Raw genomic sequence first — 24,450 nt, forward strand, 5'->3', positions numbered from 1 at the left:
GGACAACACAAGCTAAGCTAATAGGGTGTATTCAGTGGTTATCATTGGTCCAGAGATGTTCATCACAGCTGTACTGGAGCATCCCACACATACGTAGTGGGTCATCATATACAGATCTATATATCTATAGACCTATACTATATATACCAATACATGGATCCAGGGAGTGAGCTGGAGGGACCGATGACAGAGGCAGTGCTGCAGGCTACCCAGGCCAGGAGAGGCTCGCAACCACACAGGGCAGTGCTGGCACCCAGCATACAGCCACACAGTGAATGTCTGGCAGGGACTTCGGGCTTAGGTTATGACACTCCCTGGGCATTTCATGCAAGATCAGAATTTCATTTCAGAAGGCAGACCTAAAATGCTGAATATATGATTTAGAAAGTATTGATGGATGAAAGATGTTCCTTTTATAAGAGGTGAAGAGAAAATCACTGCAGATAGCTCCTTTGCTGAGGAAAACAGAAAAATGTTCTTAAAATGCAAGCTATAAGCTTATGCAATATCTCTACAACAGGAATGAAGCAAGGAGGTGAATACCTGTGATACTTGTGTTCTTTTTGTGTGTGAAGTGAATTTAATTTCTCTGGCAATTTTGGTTTGTTATAGAAGAAGTAGTGTTTCAATACTTCCACCACTGACATACAATAATCAGGGTATATCCACTCTGGAAAAGTTCCCAGTGTAAAAAAAACCAAGTATTAGGACTTGAGAAGTAATTCTGTTAGCAGATGAGTGCCAATGCCAGCTACATCTGACAGACAAGAGAAATCAGAATGTAATCAAAAATAATTTGTTTTTAACCAATATTTCTACTTATTTTTTATACAAGAATTTCAGGGAAGGAATGTTTGTGTGAAAATTGTAACTGGGCATCTCTTATTCTCAAGAAACCCCAAAGAAAAAGAAAGTCATGCGATATATAGCAGCAGGGATGACTAGTGAGCTTTTATTTTCATCCCAGGAGATGGGTTTAGAGAGTAGGATCCACAACTGCTCTGTTTCTCTCCAGAGAACTGTAACAGTACCGTATTCACACACACGACGCACATGCATGTGACACAGCCCTTAAAACACAATTGTTAGTTATTTTCCTTGCTGTGGGTGGTTGAAGCCCCAGTGCTCATAAAATGTCTCTTATAAAGGAGAAGCGAAAGACTGTTTGCCCAGTTTAGAGAATACAAATGAGGAATTATTCTAAACTAATTCAATAGCTTTTCTTTTCCCCAAACTGCCATAAAACTTAAAATATTTGATAATACTGTAAACAAAAAAAACACTGCTTGCACTTTTCCAGATGAATTTGTACAAGTTACTGCTATATTATACCACAGGGATTTTAACTGTATGTTACAAATGATAAATTCTTTAATGCATTAGATATGATTAAACTTATGAAAATGCTCAATGGTGAGCTCAGGAACATATGTTTTAGCACTAGGATTACTCCCTTCCCTCCAACAAAATTTTTATCTATAGCATCAGGAAGATCTTCTACTGAAACTACCGCGAGGCCAAGACAGAGAAGTCACTTCACAGTAGACTTGAATTGAGATACTTATTTACTGATAACTAATGAAAATTTGGTTGACATCCCACATTTCTTTCTTCGCAGTGGCAAAAGACAGTGGAATGAATCGCTGAGGCTGGACGTTTGCAGCAGAGCGACCATCTGGAGAAACACAGAGAAAACAGGCTGCTTCTGGGTGTCAAATCTGTGTGGGAAAAGGGCTCAAGCGATCTGCCCCAGGCTGTGCTGGAAACCTATCTCCCCTGCTCCACAGCAGCTGGCTGTTGTGCTGGGAACCTTCCCGGGCAGGTCCCGACCTAACACACTGCAACCTGTGCTTGGTTAAACACAACTCTTCCACAGGCAATTAGCAACTATAATAATGATAATACCAATAATAACATTGAAACTTGTCTCCCCAAATCCTGCTTATGAATGCCTACGGGAATTGCAAGGCAGTATATAAAACTACTTACGTAAAAATGAATTCACTTGTGAAGAGTTAAGCCAGCACCAGTTAATGCCTAGCAATTGGTGTTTCAGTTTCAGCTCAGACCCAGATGATTTTGGCAACGAGTGTCCTACACTGTACTCTCTTTTATTGCTTTAGTGGTTCAACAACCAGAAGTGATGGATACAGATACCGCTTTAATGGTTGATGGGTCAGTAAAACCCCCATCTGCACCCAAGGAGAGCAATGCCATCTCAGGTATTCCAAAGGCAATGAATGACAACTGACTCACACATTTCACCGAAGACGAGGGGGAAGAAGTGCAAAGACCAAACTTCCTAGTGTTTTGCCACGCAGCAGAGCAATGCACACGCTGTGCTCCCAGGGTAGGTCCATTCGATGTTTTGCAGGCAGATGCGAAGCCTCTCCCACAGCTCATCCTCCCTGAAAACAACGTAACTCTGTTAGCAGAGCACAGAGACCTAATTATTAGGGCTTCTTGGGCTAAGCAGCTTTTTGTCAGTTTGCAATGTGACTAGTTGTGAAAAAAAACCCCAACAAAATAAGGCTATCTACTCTCAGGCCGTGATGCCGTGATGGCTCATGCCAGATCTGCACACCGCTGGGTCACTGCACACTCTGGTCCATCCCAGTATGGGCTTGCTGACCCAGCCAGAGCTAGTTCACAGCTTTTCCTGGTTTTGTGTTGACTGCTGAAGGATGGACAACCCATGGTCTGGCATGAAGCTAGGCTCTTGATTTGGCATAAAGCCTGCTGTTACAAAATTTATCCGTTTACATTTTTTTAAACAAATATGAACCAACAGAAGAGGGGCCACAATATTTCAGTCAATATTGGGAACTCTGAAGTCAGATTTATTTTCTGACCAAACCTCAAGTGGTTTCAGGGCTCAGAGCACTAACTATCTTTTCACTGCATTAGCATGAGAAATCTCCATAAATGTTCTCAATAAAGAAACACTCAAGGCTGAGTGGGGAAATTGGCACAGGGCCAGAGTATACGTGGGCTGCCGAAGAAGATGTCTCAGATTATCTCACATTTGCACACTTTTTTAAAAAAGATCATACTCAGCAGCCTTCAGCTAGTACTTTACTTGGGTGCTAGTACGGATTGCTAACAAAGATGTGGCAACCACAACTATTCATCACAAAATCTTTTGCCATGCTAACGATGCTAAAAATAATAAAAGTATTGCTCAGTATATTCCATGTTTGAATATAAACTGTGATTTGTCATATTGTTTTTCTTCCTAGGGAACACTTCTCTTGAACTGGAAAGTCCAAGCTAACTGCAGGGTAAGCTAGTCCATCTGCAGCCCCACTCAGCAGCTTCACCCCTGCACTGGAGCTTGGGAGAGGAGACTGTTACATGACTTTTAGCAAGTCACTTCAGCTCTTTTTCATCACCTCCTCCATTTCTGTCTTGTCTGTTTTGACAGTAAGTGCTCAGGGAAGGACTGTCTCCAGCTACGTATTTATAACACTAGAACCTTGATCTCTGGAGCTCGTAACAACTCTTTGTGCAGGTGAATTTGGAATAAATATGCCTTCATATTAAAAAAACAGACATAACTTAATCAATATGGAAACAGAGGATATTAGAACTGCTACTTATATTTTAAGGAGCTAATAAGAATTTCACATTAAAAAGTTGTTTTCCTGCACATGATTTTTCCAGCCCTGAACAACACAGGGTCCTTCTGAAATTGTTTTTAGGACTATACATTTGGATTACATAGTTTTATATCTAGGACCTTCCTATTAAATTAAATTTTGAAATCAAGACAATATTTCCTTTCTTTTATGCCAACATAATATTTTACGGGCAGATTTATCATATAGTGCATAAAAGAGAGATCTTCTTGCATATTTTCCAAACACAGGCCCTGAGGAGAAAATCTTTATATTTGTGCACAAACTTACTTTTTAGTAAACACCTCCTAAATATGCAGAACATGTAATATTCTGGCTTCCCATTTGACTACATAGACTGTATAAGGCAGAATTTCTCCCAGCTAGCATTAGCTATCTGAGTGCCACACATCCATCCCATCTACATCAGTCACCTGCAGCCAGCAGAGACACCCACCCTCGGGAGGTGGCGAAAGGAGTGAGAATTCCCTTTTTTCTCCAGTGACTCGCAGGAGGACTGGATAAATAGCTTAGACTAGGTGCCTCCTTTTCAGACAGCCAAAGGTGGTGAGATGAATCATACCCTTAGCTTTCAAATTCATCTGACTTAACATCAAAGGTATAACATAAAAAGTAAAATATATTTGTGTATATGAGATACATGACTCCTGCCAGTACATGATACTGTATCATTTCAGTTACCACTGGGAATCAGTGTTACACTCTTGCTTAGTTGTAAGGGAAAGTGCATATACTCCACAGACTTGCTGTGACTATAAGCTTGCTGGGACCGTATCTAGAAAAAAAAGAATTTAAAATGCGCAGGGTCAACTCGGTGGGTCTGCCCCTGTGCCAAGCCCAGGCACTACCTGCCACAGCTTCTGCCTGAGAAAGTGCTGCAGAACTGGGGCTTTCATGCTTTCATTTGTAGCTATCACAACGTCTAATGAAATAGGAAACATCCTGGATGTAGAAGTCGTAATTTTAAGTTTTGCACAAAATGACCTGCATGTTTCAGGCCCTCACTGAAATCTGTGTGGCTCCCCAATAGGCACAGCAGTTTGTTTGTGCAAGACCCACAGCAGGAGTGGGGTTAGCCTCGTGTACTAAAAAAATTTGGCTGCTTATTGCAAGAATATTTGTATCACTGTGCATGTGATTTCAAAAAGACAGCAAGAAGACAGAAGGAGCTAAATCAAAAAAGAGAGAGATGAAAGATAAAGAAAAAGAGAGAGAAAGAGAAAAATAAATGAACAAACAAAAGCAGAAAGAAACAAAGAAAGAAAAAGAGGGAGAGAGGGAGAAAGAGGGGGAGAGAGAAATAAAAAGAGGGAGAGAGAAAAAAGTAAAGAAAATCTTTTTTTTTTCTCTGAAGATGCTGCCACTTTTCTCAGTGCCAACCCAAGCAAGAAGCAGAGCTAGATGAGGAGCAGGGCTGCAACAGGAACCATGGGCTCTGCTGAAGGTGAAGGGAGCATGGCAGGCCACTGAATTTACAATTCAGCTTATTTCTGCTGAGAGCCATGTCCGACTGGGGAAGAAGCAGGCTGCCTCAGTCAGTTGGTCTCCCCATGCAGACTGGCTCTGTTGCTCTCAGATGTGGGCAGCTCCTCCACTAAGAGTACTGAAAATGATGAGCAGGATTGGTGTGGGAAGAGGTGGGAGAGGTTAAAATGTTTGAGCATGCAGTATTTACAGTTGAATTTCTGCATCATGAGATTTCATAAATAGCTTGGCTGCATGGTAAACAAAAGTCTGAACTTACAGTCCCAAATGGGACAGGAGTAGGGAACCATCAGTGGTGCCCAAGGCTTTGGGGGCAGTTTTGTAATAAACCAGCATCCTATCAGCTGCAGCAAAACTGAGACCCGGGAAACTTCTGGAGGGTCCTGAGCTGGCATGTGCACATAGTTATATCTCTTGCTGGGCAATGTATAGCTCAGAAGTAGCTGCTATTGCTTTGTTACAGAGCGCTATAGTCCTTTACACAGTGGGCTTGTTGCTCAGCTGGGACAGCTCAGTCTCAGCCCTGCAATGGTAATGGCTGTTGGAGTTTCCCAGGCATGCCGGGGGTTGGTTTCATGCAAGCCAGAATGAAAAGTAATTCAATTCAGTATACTGGCTGCAGACACAGATTAGCTTTGATGTAGTAAGTTCCCTCTCTCATCAGCCTAGCAACATGTTTCTGCTTGAATTGGCTAAGGAGGTAAGCAGCAGCTTTGGACTTAACGATCTGGGTTTCAGCCTTCATTGGGAGGAACAGGCAGATACACCAAGGCTGGCAAGAGCAAAAGGATGTGCTTTTTGTTTTTTCTGCCTAAGTCTATAGCAAACAAGTCTCCATTTAAAACATGAGCTGATGATGGTTTTGGAAAACGAGGTAGCTCAAGCCCTTCTGAGCCCTTGTAAGCCTCATTCTGTCCTGGATCTGCAACCCAGTAACAGAAACCATTGCCATGCCTGGCAGCTGGCCTTTGGCCGTACCACAGGAAAAATGTAACAGACTCTCTGATGATGTTCAGAGTCATCCAATGTGATGATCAGGACCCCAGCAAAGCTTTCAAAGTAGCTTAACAGCTGACTCCTCTTCAAACAAGCACAAAGCCCAGCCAAATACTTCCACATTCAGCAAGCACTCCCAGGGTCTGTCCACACGTGAAACCATCCGCAGGCTGTGGGGCCGACATGAGACATGGTTAGCTAACAGCACCGCTGGGGAGCTCAGGGACCCTTCTCCAGGCACCAACAAGCTCCTGCCAAGTGGCATGAGTTGGCTAACTTGGACTGTCCAGGCAGCCGTGCTCTTGTGGGTCTTCTGTGGCTGCACGCTGGCAACTTGCTTGAACAGGGCTGGGGCCATGCTCCCAGCACTCTGCCCAGTGGGACCGTGATACTGCAGTCCTCTGGCTTCTGGGGGGATGTCAGACTATTGTCATCTGCTGTATTGAGAGTTCATTTGCTGTGCTTATTAACATTTATTTAGAGGACAGCACCTTCTTGGAAATAGGCCTGACTGTCAAACATGAAAAACCGCTAAAAAGCAAAAACGAGAACCCAGCACTTTCCAGCCCCCCAGGGTCTGTTCCCTTCCCTAGCTGAGACCTGTCCTAAGGGAAACTAATCCTCCTTTTGCCTTAGATACTGTGATTGCTTTTGCCAGGCTGCTGGTTATATATTTGCTGATCATTTTTTACAAAGCTATTGTAATAGCTTTTACTTCTCAAATTAATGTTTAATTATAACCATCTTAAACACTTCAGTTTATGTTTTTATCAATAGGGACTGCACCTTCATGGAGAGACTGTCGTATGTAGCACATATTCATAGTAACTACATCAGCTAGTCACATGGAAAAATCATGCCAAAAAGCCCACGACACACAAAATAAAACATTGTCTGTCTTTTGACGTAATTTAACAGTTTCAAATGAGAAACAGCACTTCTGACCAGGCAGCTCTCCTATGACCACCAGCAAGAGCACCCCTGACTGCAATCTTGAGAACTGAGATAGGAAGGGTTCTCCTGTCACCACCATTGTAACTCCCGTCTCTCCGGGGATAATCTTGCTTGGGAATGTCAGTCAGCACCTAGTCTGGCACTGGCTTGTGTTTCTCTAATACTTTCTCTCCTCTGGAAAACATATTTCCATCTGCAGCATTATTGTTTTCTTTGTCTTCAGAAATACTTGAAACTGCTGCTATCTCTAATTCTTGATTTATCCTCTCATTTACTAGCACTCTAGCAGACCTCTTAGTTGTAGCGTGACCCATCTTATTTTTGGAAAATTTTACATTTTATCTCCTGTTTGGGGTCATATTATTTTCCAGAATTGGCAGATTTCTTTATAAACTTGGTATTTTCTCTTCCCTGATGCTCTGGTACAACTAGCGCTAAATCAGACGCTGAAGGCACTACGTCAGAAGGCTGAGATAGGGTTTCCTGACAGTAAAAATATACAAGAGACTGAGATAAAGATACTTCCGCTCCCAATATTTCCTCCTGGAAACTACAAAACCAGCAGATGAGAGGCCATCTGTGTGGATACCTTCTGATGCGTTTTAACACTAAAAGAGTAATGGAGCTGCACTTCTAGGGCTTCCCTTGCCAGCAGCCATCCCTGGAAATCCCCTGTAGGAGTGAAAGGATAGATAGGGACAGCGCCATGGAAACAGCTGATCCTTCCCTTACCTTTCCTAAATAAACTAGAAATTGGAGAGTAACTTGCAGAAGTCAACCTAACCAACCAAATCCTCCCAAATCTAAGTATTTTGTGCTCCATTTTAGTGTAATAATTAAGAATTATGAGAAAATACAGTAAGAAAATGAGAGATCTTAATGCTCTTACTCTTGAAAAAATATTTTAACAGCTCTTTGAGGTGAAATCTTTAATATCAGATTTGGTGTACACTTTGACACACCTTTACCCTTGTGTTTTAGAAATATTTAAAAAATTAAATAGGCTGTATTTATGAAAAAAAATCTGCTGTGTTCTTCTAGAGCAAAGGTTAATTCAGAGCCGTGCTGTAACCCTACAACCTTCTTCCAAACAAAGCAACTGACAGACTTTTGAATATCATGCAAGAAAGACATCTGTGAGAAGCTGCTGCTCCCAATTCATGAGTCTGACACAGTTGTGAGTTCAGCAGAAATCAGAAATCTTTGCCTCCTTCAGAAGCGTTATTTCACTGTTTTGGCTCATCAAGTGCACCTTGCAATTGAGGGGCACTATCTTCTGGTTCCAGCTGTTCCTTCCAAGGGACCAAAACCCTCATTTGAGAAAGAAAAACACAGCCTGTTTCACCACTGGAAAAGCTGCTAACCCTTGCTCTAGGTGACTGCACTGTATTTGTTTTTCCTGAGGAATACTGGGACAATCTGTAGGTGGGAGAAGGAAAGACCCTTGCTGCTCTCCAATGCACTTCTCTGTTCTATTGAAAAATGACTTACACGGTTGACTATTCACCGTGTTCTGCCTCCACTCATGATTGAGGATGGTGATGTGCCCTGCACATACTCTGAGCAATTCACCTTCCTCCCACTTCTGCGACTGCATTGCCCACATCTGTTGGTGACGCTTTGAATGGAGCCAAAGAGCATCCACAAACTCTCTGGAGAAAAGGTTTACAAAAACTACAGAGAATTTCCAGTGAACACCCAGGGCCACAACAATAAAGCATTTAGGGATTCTGAGCACATTTGTCTCTCTTGATGACCTCTTCCCAAATTTTCTAGGCAGATGCTGTAGGCTTTTAGCCCTCTGTGGTCATTAGCAGAAGCAATAGCCATCTGGAAATCCAAATGGCTACTAGGTGAGTGCCATGACTGCTTCAGACCATGCACATTAATGCCCCGGCTTTCATGAAGATTAGGTAGAAGACTGTGCTGATTGACTTTAACAGCACCACATGAATTGTTGACTGCATGGGCCTGCACATGCTATCAGCTGCAGGACAGGTTTTCTGCAATTGCTGCTATCATGTATTAAAAGTTCCTTCACCTGTGCCGTCATAGACAAAAGTTTGCCGATTGACTCCTACAGACATCCTTATATAGATTTAAAACTGGTGTGTATCAGCCCAGTCTGTGAAATAAGTCAAGGAAAAAAAAAAGAAACCATTGATTAAATGAGATTAAAAATAACAAATGCATATCTGTTTGTAGACAAAGACTTAGACAAGAAGGTCAAACTGTACCATACGAGGTTCAAAACGGATTAGGAGTCTCCACACACGATTAGCTGCCATTGCATTAAATGAGCTCAGGACACCTCTTTAATTAAGCAGGTGCAACTATGCAAAACAGGCCTCACCATTGTAGAAAACTGTATTGAGCCCAGACCGAAAGTAGCAAACGTATGAACACGGCACATACATGACAATACATCCTCTTTAGTGGCTTCGAAGGTTAATTCGAAGCATTAAAATGCTAACAGCTTTCACTTTCTTTAAGAAAACAAATGAGGAAGTCAAACACACACCTACTACAGCCACAGTGATGAGGTTCCTCAACTAAACATGGTTTTAGGCAGAAGGGCAGGTTAGAATTTTTTTAAGTAACAGAACTTAAATCACAATTTACACACATTGTGATTGCTAGTTAGGTTGTTGTACTAAGCTAACCGGTCTAAGACAAGAAAACCTGTTTTTTTTCGTTCCCTAGCTTTGTTGAACTATACAGGCTTCTTGTCATATAAATGTTAATTGATTTGCATGTAAACTCTAACTTTGTAATGGACAGAGAGATCAGTCCACACAGATGCAGTAAGAGTGTCAGGTGCTTAGTTTACTTGCATCATATTGTTGGGTGTCAGAAGTCTTAAATGACTTCTGTTTGGGGAAATGTAACAAAAATCAGCTTTTGAAAAAGAAACTCAGACCATTAAAGTGTAAAATGAAACATAATGAAGTAAAATATTTATAAATGGATGTAAAAGGGTCCATAAGACTATAGAAATCTTATTTAGCATCAGTAAAGATTAGTAAGATTCATTATTGTTTTCAGTCTAAAAGTACTGCCTTTATGTCTGTCATGTGGTGTAAAGAAATCTTTGATTTTTCAGATTGAACAACGGAAGTATTCCAGAAGTTCATATTCTACTTAAAACAGGATGCCACTTACAGTGTTTTATAATGACTTGTTTATAACAAATGCATGAATATTTGAGACACAACAGAAAGGTTAAAGTATTAGAATAATAAAATACGGTATTTTCCTGGACAAAGTGTATAGACATTCATTTCAATGACATCGCATCCATGCACGTAATTGTGCTGTGCAAAAAGGTGGTAGCATTAAGAAACTGGTCTCCTAGCTTAGATGAAAGACTGCGTTCTTTAATCTTCAAAACATGTTAGACAAACATGTTACTGTAGGTACTAACTTTTCTGTAAAATATTAGCGTTGTGTAGCCTCTGAATACTTTTTAAGTTCCGTTTGGAGCTCCAAAATCAAACCTGAGAAGAAAACACACGTGTGAAATTATTGAAAAAAACTTTCTATTTCTGGCAAGGTATTATACAATCACCTTTTTAATTTTTAAACTTTATGATGATTTTGTAACAAAATTAAGGTAGAAGTGCCATGGTTTTTCTTGATGGAGCAGATAAGCTAGTTCACAAATCATGTTGGCCTCCATCCTGTAAACACTTGTGTACAGGCTTAGCTTTTGTACGTTGGTAGTCTCATTGAATTCAGGGGGACTATTTGCATTATGAGTGTTTTGTGCATCTACATGCGCTGTACTTGAGCCATTGTAGTAACATATGTATTTTCAGGGTTTATAAATTAAAAGTCCAGTTGTGTCATCTTGGCAATGCTTTTCCATTTTAGTAACAGGCAAAGCGGATGGCAAGGCCGGCCTGCCCAATGCTACCTCACCGACAGAGAAAATATGAACTTTCACACCGTTTATCTAATCAGGACGGTAGTTCCTGACCTAGATCCTCCACAGGTTAACGCACAGCCTACAGGAAGGCCAGGCCTGCCTTTCTGCGCTCTCCAGCCCAGGGAGAGCGGACAGGCCTGGGCCACACGGGATGGGACTCCCCCTCTGGAGACTGGGGCGCTTCCCGGGGCAGTGTGTCTGCCCGGGGTAGGCCTCCGCGCCCCCCGGCACCCTTGGGGGCTCCTGCCTCCGCAGGGTGAGGTCAGGGGAGCTCCGCTGCCCCCGGACCCTGCTCGCCCCCGCACGCCCAGACTGGCCCGGCCCGGTCCGGCGCACCCAGCCTGCGCGCCGCCCGGGCCGGGCCGGGCCGCCCTCTCCCCTTACAAAACGGGGGCCGGGCCGGGCGCCGTCGCCTGCCGCGTCGGAGCCCCGCGCCCCCGGCCCGCAGCGCTTCTGTCAGCGTCGGCGCCTCCGGCCGCCCTAGGCCCGCGGAGCGCGGCGGGGCCCGGCAGCCCCGCGGCCTACGTGCCCCGCCGCGGGCCCGGCGACGTGCGCGGCCCCAAGCGCTGGGCCGCGTCTCCCGCGGGAGGCGGAGGGAGCGCAGCCGAGCGAGCCTCCCTGCTCCTTCCTTCTCCTCCCCGTCCCCCTCTGCGCCGCTCCCCGCGGGGCCGCTCTGCTCCGCAGCGCGCCGGACCGGGCCGTGCGGCGGCGCTTGCCCCCGCCCCTCGGCGCTGGCTGCCGGGCCAAGCGGCGGCGGGGTCACGGCGGCGGCGGCCGGGTCAGAGGGTAAAGGTTGCTCCCCCAGCATCCTCCGTGCTGCATACTCAGCCATCTTGGATCCGCGGGACAAGAAAATTCATGCGGTGAGTCCGGCCCCGGCCGCCCCCTCCCCGGCCCCCGCCGCTGCCCCGGGCCCCACCGCCGTCCCGGCCGCGGGCCGATGAGGGAGGGCCGGGCGGCGGCGCGGCTCGCGGCGGGGCCCTGCGGGCCCAGGGCCGTCCCGCCGGGTTTCCGTTTGCTTTTGTCTCCGAGGGGGAGCGGGGGGGACGCGCGGCGCCCGAGCCGGGAGCGCAGCCGCAGGCCCGACCCGGCCCGCCGCCCCCCGCCCTCCTCCGCGGCCGCGGCCGGCCGCGGCCGCCGGGCGCCGCTCCGGGGCCGGCCGAGGCCGCGGCCCAGCGGTGCCTGGGCCCCGCATCCTCCGCGGCCGCCGCTGGCAGCTCGCCCCGCGGCCCGCTCGGCCCGCCCGGGACGGCTCCTTCCCGCCGCCGTCTCGCCGCCCGCCCCAGCCCGGCCCCAGGCCTAGCGGCGATCGCCTCCACGGCCCCCCCACCCGCCGAGCCTGTCTCCGCGCTGCAGCGGGGGTGCGCGGCCGCCCGGCCCCCGCCCGGCGCCTCCCCCCGGGCCCGGCGCCGGGGCAGCGAAACCTGCCACCCACGGCCGGGGCTGCCTCCGGCCCCGCTCCCGGGCGGCGCCGGGCTGTGCGCCTCGCCGGAGCGGCCTTGCGGCCTGCTCCGCCGGCCCCCGGGAAGGCCCCGGGTGAAACAGGGGTGCTGCTGCTTGGTTTTCTTTCGAAAAATATTTTTTTCGTCTGCGCCTTTTCCACTCTCCTCCTGCCTGCGGTTAAGGTGGTGTGTAAACAGGTTCTGGTGTTCCCTCAGACGTGTTTGTAAAGCAAACTTGAAACAGACCGAGTCGCTTCCCTGAGCACTGACCCCGGAGGAGGGAGCCGGCCTTCCCCTGCCCGCCGGGGCGGCGGTTAGAAGCTTTGGCCTGAACCAGACCCGGGGGGGGGAGGTGGCACAGGGTGACAGGTTAGGGATGAGGAGAGGACACTACAGCAGCGGGGAAGGGTGCGAGAGGCAGCGTTTATGCTGTAGTTAGTGTATGTGTGCTCCTGACAGAAACAAGGATTTGCTTACAGGTATCCTAGGTTTAACGTTTCTGCTTTGGGGTGGTTTTTTTTTGTGAAGTCACAGGTAACTTTGTTTTGGAGATTTTGTAATATGAGAAAATGAAAACAGGCTTGTGTTAGCAGCTTGTGATGCTGATCCACATCTAACACAAGCATGTTTTCATTTCTGCTGCAAGTCTGTTTTATCGGTGAAAAACTTGTTTCCAACTTTGCACTATTTTATCCCCAGGGGAAGATAAGAACTTTCTGCGTCGTCTTTTTGTATATGGATGTGTGTGTGTGACTTGAGTGTGTGAAGGAGACATTCCTGTGTGCCTGCACGGCAGTAATATCTAGTGCTGGTGACTGGCTACTAGTCTTAACTCTTCAGCTGGGGGAAGGGAGTTTAAGATGATCAAACCTGCTGTCACATCAGTTAGTGGAAACCTTTATGTTTCTGGAAATTTGGATATGTTTCAGACTGTTAAGAATTGTAAAGACCTGCAAGAGCAAAATAATAATTGTTTAGGTTTATATTGCAAAGCCATTTTTGCTTGGACCTGGAAGAATTGTTGTGTGTGTGTTGATGTTCTTTGAGTTCTCTTACAGTGGCAAGTTAATAGAACACGACTCACAAGATCCAGTTGTGTGATCTTGAAGACTAAGTATGTGTCCAATGCCCTTTTTTTTTTAACTTCCACTATTGTTTATGTTGAGAATTCAGCTGGTGTGCTAAACTTCAAGGTGTCGACTGCTTCTGATTTTAGGACGGGATTTGAATACTTGCTATCATAGGCTGAATAACTTGACTTGCAAGTGTATTTCCGTTTGACTTTCAGGAAGCTGTTGATACGGCTAAGAGTGTAGTAGTAGATAAACCTTGTCTAGAAGTCTTCTGTAGAAACTTAATATTGCTGTCAAAGTAGTCATTGTTATTGTAATGCGTTTGTGTGTCAGTTCTACCAACAAATGAAAGCAAAAGCCCTTGGCTAAGAATTGAAAAAAAAAAAAAATCCCTGGACTTTATATAAAGAAATATATTTGAATTATCTTTAAAAGAATCTGATTTTTAGAGAATTCGTATTCAGTGGAAAAAATAGGGCAGTTAATATGTCCTGAAGTTTGATGCTAAAAACTGGTCCCATAAGTGGCTGTTTGCACCTGAAAATCTTGCTGTCTACCTCAGCCCCTTCATATGAAAGTGGTGTGCACCTGCAGTGGAATGGTGGCTCTTGGAAAATATTTCTGCAGTATTTACTATACTTCTAAATGTATTTCTGTCTCTGAAATTAGAAACATTATTGCATTTTTAGCCTCTGCTGTGGGTTTTTTAAAAATTTTATTTAGTTTTGTGTTGGTGCAAGGGGTCGTCTGTAGTAACTGCAAAGTTGTAACCTCATTATAGCTGTAAAGCGGTCTTGTATCATAACTTTGTTTATTCAAAAATATCTTGCACCTCCTTGTTGTTATTGACTCAAGAAGTGAATAGAACTTAAATACACCATAGTTGAATTAAAATAGAGGTTTCACCTGGCTTTCTGACTTGATCTGGAAACTTAAGAGAAACATTGAATTGCTTGTTTTGTTATGAGGTAGTATAGAAAGTGTGCCTAAGCTTCCAAGTACAGAATTTTGTTCTAAAGTAAGCAGATCCTTGTATTTAACTTCTTAAAATTATGTCTTCCGTTAAAGTTGTAATGTGCTTGAATACAGATTTTTAAAAGGCACCTTAAAAAAAGTGTTCTTAAAAGTGAAAAATTCTTAAATTCTTGGCAGAATACTTGCTGTATTTGTTATGTGTGTTTCTATATGTTAGCTTAGATATAAACTGGCACAGAGCTTTCTATAGAACAGTACCATAGTAAGTCAAAACAGTATTTTTTTGCCCCAGATTTAAATGATTGTTCTCTAAGTAATATAGTCTTTATCTTTTTTTTAAGTTATTATTTAATTATTACTAATACAGTGTATACATGAATTATAGTGCTTGTCAAAAATCAAGAAGTTCAAGTTAGGTTAACTTTGCTTCATCTGGGCTTTTGAGGTATAAATAAATAAAAAAAAATGTACGCAGATGTTCTACACAAAGATTTGCTAATATTCTTGCTTGAAATTTATCCTGATGTCTCAGATACAACTGAAACAGGTTGTTTTGAATTGTTCAGTACAGTGTATTTCCTGGATAGGGTTGGCCTTTTTTCTTTTTTTACTTTTAATTTCCAAATGTACTTTAGCACATACATTCTGTGTTTGTGTGTGTTGCGTTGGTCTCCTGACCCAGGTTCCTGTGAAAACATATAAACAACAGAAAGTTTGTGGGTAGTCTCATTGACTTAAAAGTACCTACTCACATGTTGACAGTCTACTTTGTGCATGAGAGTTTTCAGGATGGGTGCTGTATGTTGACAGATAAGTATGCTTTTATTGAGCATTATAACAGTGTAGGAAGAATTGTGTCAAATGAAATTATTGCACAGTAGGATGTTTAAAATTGTCCTTATGGAATGATTTTGTTTTTAGAGAAGGTGTGTGTATACCAAACATGGTCTGTGCTAAGCAGTAAGAGATTTCTACATAGGATTTAAAATCTTGTGTTTGTATTAGCAAAAATAATAAAAAAAAAACCCCATAAAATGTCTGGATTTCTTTTAATTTATATTTTTTCTATCTTTTGTAATAGTCAGCTGAAAATTGAGTATTTGTGTTGTGATAGTGTGTACTATCTCAGCTTCTGGTCTGGTTGTGTAATAGACCCCAAAGCAAGGTGTAAATGATCCTTGCCCAAAGAGGATACTGAGCCCCCCCGATTTGTGTTGAGATAGCGTTGGTTATCAGGAGTGTTATAGAAAAACGTGCATTATTTTTTCTCCTTGACTTGCTTGCTCTGCCATCTCGCCGCTCTTTACACTGCTAATGTGTTTAATTTCACCACTCTACATTTCCTAGGAGGATTCTTTTCAGATTCTGCTGGTAGATTAAAACTTGATTATAATTGAGACTTTTTTCAGACACGTCCTTCTCTTGTTGAGTAGCAATGCAAGAGTTGTTGGTCAGAAATTCATTAATAAGTAAATAATTGTTCCCTCCTGTTTTCCTTTTGTTTTGGGATATTTTTTGTTGTTGTTTTTATGTATCATTTTGTACCCCATGTTGCTCAGGGTTCTTTTTGGTTGCAGTGAGAAGTTTAATGAACTTCTGAAGCATTTTCAAAGTTCTGCCTTCAAATTTTTTATGCATTTGAGATCAATGATGTTGGCTGAGGTCAAGTTATTTGTAAAAAGATATAGTTTATTTAAAAACTGTTATAAAACGCTGGTGTATTTGTGGGAAGTAAAATGGAAACTCCTACTTTGTGTTACTCTCACTGAGCCGACAGTAATCCGATGGATTGAGCGTGAACATAAGAGTCAGACCATGCTTTCTGTCTTTCTCAGTTACCTGCTGAAGTGATGGGTGACTCTGGGTAAGTCATTTAACCAATTTACAGCCAAGTTCTAGGCTGTAATAAGAGGATAACGCTTGCCTGTGTTTTACTTGCATGGTTCAAGGCTTCTGTGGAACTAGCAGTTAACATTCCTAGTTAGAGAAAGCAATGTTAAACTCAAAAATGGTCCTATACCAAATTCAGTAGGTGGCAGTTTGTATTGTTTGTCCTTACATGTTTCAGAATTGTATGTCCACAACATTTTCATTACAATCTAAATATGTGTGAAAACAATAGCAAGGAGTTTCCAGGCACCAAAAAGCAGCAGTATGGCTAATTACATTAAAACAACTGCAACTATTTTAAATTATAAACTGTTAATGTTGAGATTTGTAGGCAACTTCTTGGCAAATAAGCTTTTCTAAGGCTGCCTTTGTAACACAGGCAATGATAATGTAATAGTGTATATTATCTTTTCCGTCTAAGGATTGTAGGAAGATGCCCATCCTAGTGCAAAATAAGTAACTAATGCTTGTGTCAGTGGACTGTGTACCTGTCATACAGTCTATATGACTGCGTGAGTTTTTTCTTCAAGTTTTGCTGGAAGAGTATTTTTCCCCTTCCAGCTTACTAAAACTGTGCATTGTTTGAGGTAGACTGACTATTCTTTGTAACTATTTTAATGCATTTTTTTCGTTCTAATTGTGAAAACTGTTCTTGCAAAGGAAGTGTTGCCAGAGAATTATAATGATGGAAAAAAGGTCTGCCAACCTTCCTTCTGTTGCTTTGCTGTGTAGGGGACTTGTTCATGTATATGCTTGGAGTCTTTCACCATTCAGTAGTAATGCAGTTTGTGAGATGGTACTTGTTGCATATAAATATATAAAAAAAAAGTATAAAGCAGGAAAATATCTGTGAAGCAGGTATTTTATGTAATGACTAAGTAGGCTAAAAAAATGTATAGAAGGAGGTCTTATCTCTTCTTGAGAGTTTATACCATGCTTTGTGGTGTGGACGGTGGAAATCTGAAAGGTTTTCAAAAAGAAATCGGAGCTGTATGCACTGTCAGCTTTTGAAAGACTAAGAGATGATGAGCAATTCTGAGCATTAGAAGTACCTTGCAATATTGTGTCCATCTGTAAAACTGCAGTAAAAAATCTTTTTATATCAGGTATTTGATTAATTTGTTGCAATGTCAGTACTGTTCTTGATACTTGGCTGTGTGGTGTAGCTTTTTCAACATGTCAAAAGCATCATCATAAAGTAGGTACCTTATGTTGAAATCTTAAATTGTTGACTTACTTACTGTGGACACACACTTCCAGTAAGTTGATTTTTCAAGATAATTTGATTAAGAACAGCATTATACGTGAGAATAAGTCGCTATCTCTTTTTATTTCATGGCAAAAGTTGAAGTAAATTCAGGTTCCTCTGCTATTGTGATACAGCGTTCACTTTTTTAGGAAACTTTTTGGCATTTTCAGGATGATATGTTTTGGGCAATAAACACAAGATTTGTTTTCCCCCTACTTCTGGAAGTTGTTATGTAAGAATGTGTATATTGTGGGACATCTATGATGAAACAGGAAGTATTCTGGATTTCTTGGAAGGATAAATGTAGTTGTCAAGAGACTGGTGCTCTTCTGAGCTCTCCTTATCTCAGGTAGCTGTGTATTGTGACTACCAGCAGTATATGCTTTATAGCAAGTAGTATTTTCATAACAGTTTAATTAGGAATTTGCAAACTGTGAAGTTAGCTGTCATCTTAATCTTTTGTCTCCAAAAGACACATAACTCTAGTTCAATGACCTATTTTAAATTTTTTTTTTTTAAAGCATCTGGCAGTTCTTTTAAGGTCCTAACTGTAGATTCAATTTCAGGCTTCCCTTTCTTAAATACACTACTAGTCTGAATTTGTTTTTCTAGGAACAGCTCAACAAGTCTTGAAAACTGGTATGGCCAAGTGTAGGTCTGGTTGGCAACCAGGAGTGACTGGCATATTTAACTGCCCCTTAACTGCAACAGGTGTATCCCAGCGTACAGCTGCTGCATTTTTCTATATTCATGGATACCTGCATCTGCAGAGTCTGGTTTTTAAAACAAAAACATTTTGTGAGGTGTATTTTAAAGCTCGGTAGCCTAAGCATAGTCCGCAGGCCACACTGTTAATGTACTTAGCAAAGAGCCTGAACAGGAATAGTGTAGGCTGCAAGTGAATAAACAGTGGTAGTAAAATCTGTGGATAGTAGGATGTGCTTAATGAATTGTCTGTATCTGCAAGAAATAGGGGTAGCAATATTGACAAATTCAGGTGGGGTTGTTTTGAAGAGCATTGTGATGCATAACCATTAAATTAGCTGTAAATTTTTTTCATTTTTTTAAATAGGTAAAAATGAGAGGAATGGCGATAATCAGAGATGGTGAGGGAGGAACAATGTTTAATCTAGGCGAATGCATGCTGGGTTCATTCTGTAGTATTTAGTACTGTTTAAAGAAAGCAAACACCTAGGAAGCTTTGATTCAGTTTTTCTCAGGAAGCGTGGTTACTGAGATTATTTGGTCCCTCCCCCCAGCGAGTGTGTATATGTGTATGGATGTATAAAAACTTAAAATAGATGTAAAGTGTATATAGGTAACCCAACTTCCGAGTTAACTGAAAAGTTAAGTGTTCAATTTATATTTAGAAATATATTTACGTATATAAACTTAAATAGGAAAGAGGAATTAACACTCTAATTGTGGTCCTACAAACCTGACAAAATTGTGACTAGTTAGAGGAAGGAAGTCCAAATCAGTGCACCCTTTTGGAAAAGAGATAGTCAGACCTGATCTAGTATGTATTCTCTAGGATGGCAGCTGGTTCAGGCAGCCTGCGAGCACATGCAGACTTCCAGAGTGTGTGCACACAACTCTTCCCTGGAGCCTGAGGGAGAGAGAGTCATGAAGAGATGTGGAAAAGAGGGAAGTTGAGGGTTATCATGGTGTGGGAGAAGTGTTAAGAAGCAAAAGAACAAATCTGTAAGAAGCTGGTTTTTATTCTGCTGCTCATAGAAAAGAATATGTCTGTATTTATGATTAGTAGTGTGGTTTTTTAATTGTTTTTTTTTAATGAACCCAAATTATCTTTCTTAGTCTCATATGGTTCAGTATTTTTTGGGATTGGCAGGAGGGAACTTTAATCTGAATCGACTCTAATATTCTGCTCCAACTGAGCAGTTTTCTTTGTGCACATTGATGTAACTGTCCAGGGCTCTGCAACAGATTCCAGCGCAGTACTTAATTTTGTAATGTGCTTCTAAAAATAAGTGGATAGTCTTATGTAACACTTCTTGTATTGTTAGCACCTAGAGGCTTCATCCCCACTGGTATGAAGTGGAATACATCCTACATAATTTTTGATTGTCGGTATTTACATCTGAAATATATTCCTTGTCAGTGTCTGTGGCCAAACAGTTGCTTGTGTTTTAGGAATATCAGACATCTTGTTTGCACAATTAGGTATGTTACTCCTCTGCATTTGCAGTTTTACAGTATTAATTTGGCGTATCTGAGCAAACCAACAGTTTGAAAGTAGTGTAGTGCATTAGACATTTGTTTCTCTAATTTAAAGAATCCCAGTGAATTCCTGCTCATAGGTATGTACACTTCATGTGTTACACTTTCTCAGAGACCTTTCATGCAATCTGGCTCTGCACTCTATGTAAGAGTTCTGAAGGACTGTGGATGTTGCAGATGTGAAAGGAGATGTTAATCGTATTAATGCAACTTTGAGGGCAAACTTGAATACACCTTTTTTTTTTAGTTTTTTAGGTGATATTTATGGTCACATTATACTCTTCTCTTAGTTGTTGTACACCTCTTTCTGTAGTCTTAGCAATGTTTTGATCTCTTTAATGTGCTTTTTCTCATGCTTTTTGAATGCAGGCTGCAAATAACATGTTAAATTAAATGATAGCATGCGTCATGTCTTCCTGATAGGATGACACCTGTACAGAACAAACTTGTCATATGTAAATAATTTAAGGGACAGAGGTTGGATTTATCAAGAATTACAGCTTTATTAGAGAGTAACTTGATTCTCATTTTTCACCACTTCTTGAAGTAGGTGCTATATTTTTATGTTAAGAGCACAGCTGAAATTTCAGCGTGGAGGATTGAAAGTTGAGAGTCTCAAAATCTGAGGCCAAAACAGAGACATCCATTGTTTGTTCTATTACCGTCTTTATAAAAGTTAATTTTCTATCGTATTGTTTACTGACATCCCAAGTGCTTCATTTTACAAGGTCCTTCTCTTTCCCTGAGGAATCCTGTAGTTCAGTGAAGAGTGAATTCAAAGGGATTTGAGGTCTGAAGAAATAGATACTTGTAAAACTAAACAAACAGGTAGTCTCTTCATTAGGTCGCAGCTTTAAGAATAAATGAGATTTTGTAGATGCTTTTAATGATGGTTTCACCTGAACAATTCAAATTATTTAATTTCCTAGCAGTGTCTAGGTCAGGTAACCAGAACTTTGGGGCAGGGGAAGTACTGTCAGCCCTCAGACTTCCTTGTCAACCTTGGAGGTCATCCTGAAAGACTGAAAAATTTGTAAAGATTGGTATTTATGACACCAGAAGCCCATGCTTCAGTATGAGGGTTACCCTTGGCAAAGTATGGGTTACCTTTGTCCTCCCTGAGGCCAACAGCATATATACATGTTCAGATAGGTAGATATGTGCCATTTCTACATCGATATGTTTTGTTTCTAGGTTGGACTTGGGTTGTTCAGTGGAAGAGTGGGCAATGACAAGTAGGTGACAGCCTGCGGTAAGGCCTGTCATCCTGTGCCTTTTCCCTTTGGTTGTGGGTCTTAAGAAACCCTCTTGACCCAGCTTGTGTATTGGTGGGGCCAGTAGTGTGCCCAGGTGGCCAAGAAGGCCAACGGCATCCTGGCCTGTATCAGAAACAGTGTGGCCAGCAGGAGCAGGGAGGTGATCGTGCCCCTGTACTCGGCGCTGGTGAGGCCGCACCTCAAATACTGTGTTCAGTTTTGGGCCCCTCACTACAAGAAGGACATTGAGGTGCTGGAGCGTGTCCAGAGAAGGGCAACGAAGCTGGTGAGGGGTCTGGAGCACGAGTCTTATGAGGAGCGGCTGAGGGAACTGGGGTTGTTTAGCCTGGAGAAGAGGAGGCTGAGGGGAGACCTTATCGCTCTCTACAATTACCTGAAAGGGGGTTGCAGAGAGGTGGGTGTTGGTCTCTTCTCCCAAGTGACAAGTGACAGGACAAGAGGAAATGGCCTCAAGTTGCGCCAGGGGAGGTTCAGGCTGGATATTAGGAAAAATTTCTTTACTGAGACAGTGGTGACACACTGGAATAGACTGCCCAGGGAGGTGGTAGAGTCACCCTCCCTGGAGGTATTCAAGGAACGTGTGGATGTGGCATTGTGGGACATGGCTTGATGGGCATGGTGCTGTGTGTGTGTGTCATTTTTTTGTTTTGTTTTGTTTTTTTTGTTAACGGTTGGACTTGATGATCTTACAGGTCTTTTCCAACTTTAGTGATTCTGTGGTGGGGAAGAACCACAAAGCACTGCACTACCCTTCCTGGAGGCCTGTGGGCACCATGCCCTTATCCTGGTGATGGGGAGACAATCCCTCCTGTTCTTCAGGAATTCATGAGTACGCCTGTGAGGGGAAGGAGCAGGATGTCCAACACAAAATCATTGTTACTCAGCTTTGCCTTGTGAATAGCAATGTTTTGCATTTTTTTTCAGTTCTGGGCTCTCCAAAGAGCCCTGGGACACAGCTAGAGCACTGTGGCACTGGGGGAAAGGAGGACACTTGTGTGCTGGCACTGAGGGACTCCCGAGTGCCATGTTCTCTGTGTAGAAAGCCTGGGACTGTGCCCTAGCCATGGTGGAGCAGGTACATGCCTCTGGTAGGCAAGGCAAGGAGCAGGAGGGTGAGTATGGGGAAAGCATGACAGAGAGAGGGAGCCTGTGCAGGCCAGGCCATGTTGTTCTGTGCCCGGTTTGTCAGCCCGGGCCTAGCCTGTCAGTTAATACTGTGTTTGTAGAGGAGAAATGCAATGTTTTTATAGTAAATACATTCCGCTCTTCTGTTTGGTGTTGTCTCCTCTTTTTCTAGAGTAGTAATCCAGGGAGCCAAATGCAAGAACAACACATCTGTTGTGTATTTCAGCATTTGTGTGCCCAGTCCTTTTTTTAAGGAGTTTATCCCAGAGTTTCCTCACCACAGCTGTCTGTTGTCCATCTGTCCACTGGTAAGAGAAGACTGCTAATGCTGAGGAGGCCCTGGTGGTTGCTGGCATTTTATCACTGAGTCTTCTTGGCTTGGTTTGAGCAGGGCTGTGTCAGGAAACTGTTGGTATCACTAGGTTCACGAGGGGTTGTTAGGACATGGGAGTTTTGTGAAAAGAATTTCCTATTTTTGTGTAAAGAGTCAGTACATGCTTTTTACTTTAAATGCTTAATTGTCCTGTTGATATAACTTCATTTTGTGAAGTTAGTGTGTTTATCCTACACTCCTTGTATAACTTGCTATTTATAAAAAATTTTAGATTTTTGTGGAAGATGCTGTAACCCCCCCTTCCCTCTCTAATTAAGAAAAGCTCTGAAATTTTATGTCAGGTTTCTTCAGTGTCTGCCTTCTTGATTTGCAACATATAGAATGAATGGATAGTCTTTTCATTGACTAACGCAGGGTCAGAATGCCCTCGCAACCCTCTAATGTTGCCCTTGCCATGGCACTCTGTAAAACTGTATGGGTATATTTTGATCCTTCTGAGATATGGATATTTTGGTTGTGAACATGTTTTCTGTGAAAACTCTTGGTCACTAATAATTGTAGTGACACTTTCAAATATTTGTTACTGTTTTTACTGGAAAGGAAAAAAGTGTGTAAAACCACAAGAGAATGACAGATTTCACTTAGAAGGTAAGCTTCTGAAATTGTTATGCATGAAGAGCATTTAAAATAATCCAGTTGTCAATGTTAAACTGTAATACTGAAACAGGAAAAAAAAGTGAAAATGGTCTTGCCTAATCAGTTGCCCTCATGCTTTGTAGTGTCAAACTCGGATGACATACCAAGTTTTGCCTTGGTTGACAGAAGACAGTTCCCTTGGTGGTGTGTTTCTTCTCTCTGCAGCTACCATGGTTCTGCCCACATTATCCTTTTCTCTTTTCTTTTTTTCTCTCTCCTCTGAAGAACCACTCAGTATTTATCTCTCAGAGATGACAGTCCAGCAGTGTCAGGGTAAGGGGGCTATCTTGGAACAAGATGGACAGCTGCTGATACAGCAGGTTCGGTTTGGGTTCCACAGCAAGGTCTTCTCACCACTGGAAACCTCACCAGTTCCTGCTCCTGTCAGCAGTCTGGTCTCTGTGGACACTCTCAAACTGGCAAAATAAAATCGGCAAAAATTCAGAATGACAAATGGCTAGGTGACTAATGGAAATATGTCCCTTGAGTAAGAATGAGACTCCTAGTGATACCTTGTAATTGTACACCTGTTATGAGGAGCTAATTTAAATTTGGGGTTCATGTATGAAGTGATAGTGATAAAAATCTATGCTACACTGCTGAGGTGGTCGTATCCCTCACATACTCATTTTGTAATATTTCCTTTACATTTTTTGTAATATCAAATATGCTTTGAAATTTTAGCTCTTAAGTTTAACTTCTTTTCACTTTGTGCGAGAAGCTTTGCATTGGGTTACTATGAAATCTGGAGAGGAGCAGCTATGTTCCATCAAGTGATGAGGGCATTCCCAGTATTAGTATAGGCACATGATGCTGTGAACTTTCATCTGAAGACAGGGTTTTAGATAAACGCAGAACACTAGCCTTTTTTGTCTCCTGTGCTCCCAGAATCCCTCCTTTTTCTACCTTTTGTATTCTTATGGTTTGGTTTTTTTTGTCCCTGCACTTTTCTTTCTCTTTCGTCTATTATTTTCACTCTGTTTCTTTGCTTCCCCAGCAGTTTATGATTGAAAAGCGATGTTTTGGATTACCTCATTGTTCTTCCTGATGCTTGGTCTTTGTATTGCCACGTCATAAACTTGTCTCATTTTCAGTTCATAAACTGAGAGGGGTGTAGGTCACTGTTTAGATGAGCATTTTAAGTTTT

General features: G+C 42.6%; 1 protein-coding gene across 1 annotated transcript in view; it reads left to right on the top strand.

The window, feature by feature from the left end:
- Nucleotides 1-11,839: 11,839 nt before the first annotated feature.
- CNOT2 (CCR4-NOT transcription complex subunit 2) overlaps nucleotides 11,840-24,450 on the top strand; it is a 90,898-nt gene continuing 78,287 nt past the window's right edge. The window contains exon 1 of the mRNA XM_059816212.1: nucleotides 11,840-11,864. The gene's annotated coding sequence lies outside the window, so the exon portion shown is untranslated. The remainder of the gene's footprint in view (nucleotides 11,865-24,450) is intronic.

The sequence above is a fragment of the Gavia stellata genome, chromosome 4 (genome assembly GCF_030936135.1).
Source record: "Gavia stellata isolate bGavSte3 chromosome 4, bGavSte3.hap2, whole genome shotgun sequence".
Taxonomy (NCBI): Eukaryota; Metazoa; Chordata; class Aves; order Gaviiformes; family Gaviidae; genus Gavia; species Gavia stellata.